Consider the following 2,935-nt stretch of genomic DNA (forward strand, 5'->3'; position numbering starts at 1 on the left):
CAATAATGGAGCAAAGCAAAAGTTCACCCATTATCATCACGAGTTTATATATCACTCAAGGACAAAACTTAATCTTGGCAAAACCTAGAATTGCCAAGGCAATCCATGCAACTGAGCATCCATAGACCCTCACAATGCAAAACATGAATACAAAATGCCTAGAAACACAGCGATGGAATATATAGTTCAATTCACTATTCAAAAATGACTAGAAACATATTTAGATGACTAGAAACACAGCGATGGAAACAACAAAGGAATGATCCTAGATCCAAAAATTAAGCATCTCTTCTTTTATGTTTAATTCAATATTGTTATGTCTTTTTATTCATAAATAAAATATATAGTTTCATTTGCTTAGCATTTTAAAGAAATTGTTGTAAAATGGAGTTTATTTTCTTATGAGCAGAAGGTGGGATATGCAAATGTCAATAGGGTTGTTAAGAATACAAAGGTAAATAATTTGTCTTTTTCTTATCTTAAAGTACTTAATCTGATTTTTAGTTATTTTCATAATTCCTCTGTATCTCTCCATTATTTTCATTAATTCTAGGTTGATCATTTGGCCAAGTTGGGACATGCCATCCCTTCTTCTTTATTCATTTGGGAAGCTAGTCCTAATTCCTTATCCTTGATTTTTTAGGTTGATGTTTGTAGCATTGGCTTTTTGAGATAGGTTTTTGCTTTTTGTTCTGCTCTTCTTTTGCCACACACAAAAAAATAATAATAATTACATTATTAATTTTGGAAATAATTCCTTACTAGTTAAATCAACGTATATATTATCAATAATACCCTTTAAATAATTTATAATTTTATGCCATTTCTTTTTAAAGGATAAATTTGATAAACTAATAGAAAATATAAAAGATTTTTCTAAAATCTCGTGGGAAAGTGAAATGGGTGTATAATTACGGCCCTGGTAGTATGAGATTTGTATTTTTATTAGTATGAGATTTGTATTCTAGGGAAAATTTTAGGTAGTTTTGTTTATGGATTAAATTAACGAGAATAAGAATTTTTATTAAAATTAGGATATGTTTGGCCATAAATTGAAAAAAAAAAAGGTAGGAATACTTTGTGAAGAATGTTTACTGTAGTTGATTTGGTAGATAAACGTGACTATAACCCGGTTTTACATCCATCACCGGAGGAAACGGAACATGCCAAACGACAACATTTTCAACTAGCATGAACTTCCTCCTAGCTCTACTTCCATGTTACAATTCGATTTTCTCTTTCGTGGAAAGAGCAGACCACAATCACTCAAACAGACTCCATAACTGAAGAGAAACTCGCACAGAAGAGAGAGAACAAATATGGTAGGGGCATTCTAGGGAACAAGAGTAATGGAGATAGTGAAGAAGCACGACTCGGGAGGTCTAGTGTGGAAAAGAATAAAACTCACTACTACTCGTAAAGCCAACGCCAAGAAGCGACTCCTTAGGGTTTGGCAGGTATCTATCTATCTTTCAAACAATTATTTATTAGAAATTGCATTTTTTACTTATCTATTGCCAGGGTTCGATATGAATTGGAATTTTGTTTTTAGTATAACTTTGAGCTTTATGCAATTGTAAGATAACTATTGTTAGGCATTCAATTACTAATGTGTTTGGTATCTTTAACAATTGTGGTCAACGGTAAATTTTTAGGGGAAAATTTTTCTGGGTGTTGGGTTTTATGTTCAGATTGGTACTTTGTCATTCAACTTCGGGATTGAAGTGGGAATAACGCTTTTTTTTTCTGTGTACTTGTATTATGCCCTGTAACATCCCTTCCCGGTCCACCCGTAAACCCGAATAAACCGAGCCGAGACGTTACAAGCTGGTTGACTGTATGGCCTGACATGCTGAAATCATAATGTATATTGAATAGACTATCATGCTGAGATTATTTACATTAATAATGTACTTAATATTTACAAGACATGATGCTTGTTTACAAAATGACATGGGCCCAACTGTGTGCCCTGTACATGCCATAAAAAGGATAGACAAAAATACACATCCAAAGGAGTAGCTACCCTGAAGACTGAGTCTTCTACAGATGAACTGCAGCAGTTGTAAGCTGACTCTCTACTGACCAGTCTCAAAACCTGCGAGTTAAATAGGTAACTCGCTGAGCAAAAAGAGCTCAATGGATATCTCATCATAAAAAGAAATAATGAAACACATACATGTATAGAAATAAGCATGTAAACACATATGGCACATATAAGCATACATATCATGATACTATTCTTTTCCCTTGATGGTCTTTCTTTCTGTTTATTATACTGTATGATAAATGCAATGTTCAGTCAAGAGATCTGTATAGGTCCATAAGGTTATAGCGAAACCGAGGTGATAAGAAAAACTGTATGAATACTGTATGCTTGGCTGCTATGGCCTTTATAATCATATCCACTCAACGGCCTTTAGCCGGAGTACCAAACTGTATGAGGTGCAGATCTGCTATCCTATGTCGCGACATGGTCTTATCTACATGGTTTCTACCTAACCTCAATAGAGCATAATGTTGGTATGTCAATAGTATAACACAATATCACATGAATAGTTCATAACTCATGTTCATAACTTCATAAATCATAATGTTTATTTGATTTCACATCATTTGTATGCTTTCATGTTGTTTGATCCATGTTCTAATGTTATATTTTTGTTTTAGAATGATTGGAGGCATACAAGGTGAGCAAAGAAATCCAATTGCATTGAAAAAGAAGGCCAAAATTGCATGAAAGCCAAAGTCGCGAGCGCGCCTTGCAAGTCGCGAGCGCGAGCTGCTGAAATGCAAGTCGCGAGCGCGCACTTGCAAGTCGCGAGCGCGTAAAGGGCAAAATGAGAGTCAGTGAGTTATCGGGCACAAGTCGCGAGCGCGCACTGAATGTCGCGAGCGCGTAATGCACAAGTCGCGAGCGTGCACTGAGAGTCGC

General features: G+C 35.3%; 1 pseudogene; it reads left to right on the plus strand.

Annotated features, from left to right (window-relative positions):
- The first annotated feature begins 1,232 nt into the window (after positions 1 to 1,232).
- LOC149493379 (uncharacterized) lies at positions 1,233 to 2,740 on the plus strand (annotated as a pseudogene).
- Positions 2,741 to 2,935: the final 195 nt, after the last annotated feature.

The sequence above is a fragment of the Jatropha curcas genome, chromosome 10 (genome assembly GCF_041381405.1).
Source record: "Jatropha curcas cultivar XTBG-Jc1 chromosome 10, XTBG_Jcur_1.0, whole genome shotgun sequence".
Lineage (NCBI taxonomy): Eukaryota > Viridiplantae > Streptophyta > Magnoliopsida > Malpighiales > Euphorbiaceae > Jatropha > Jatropha curcas.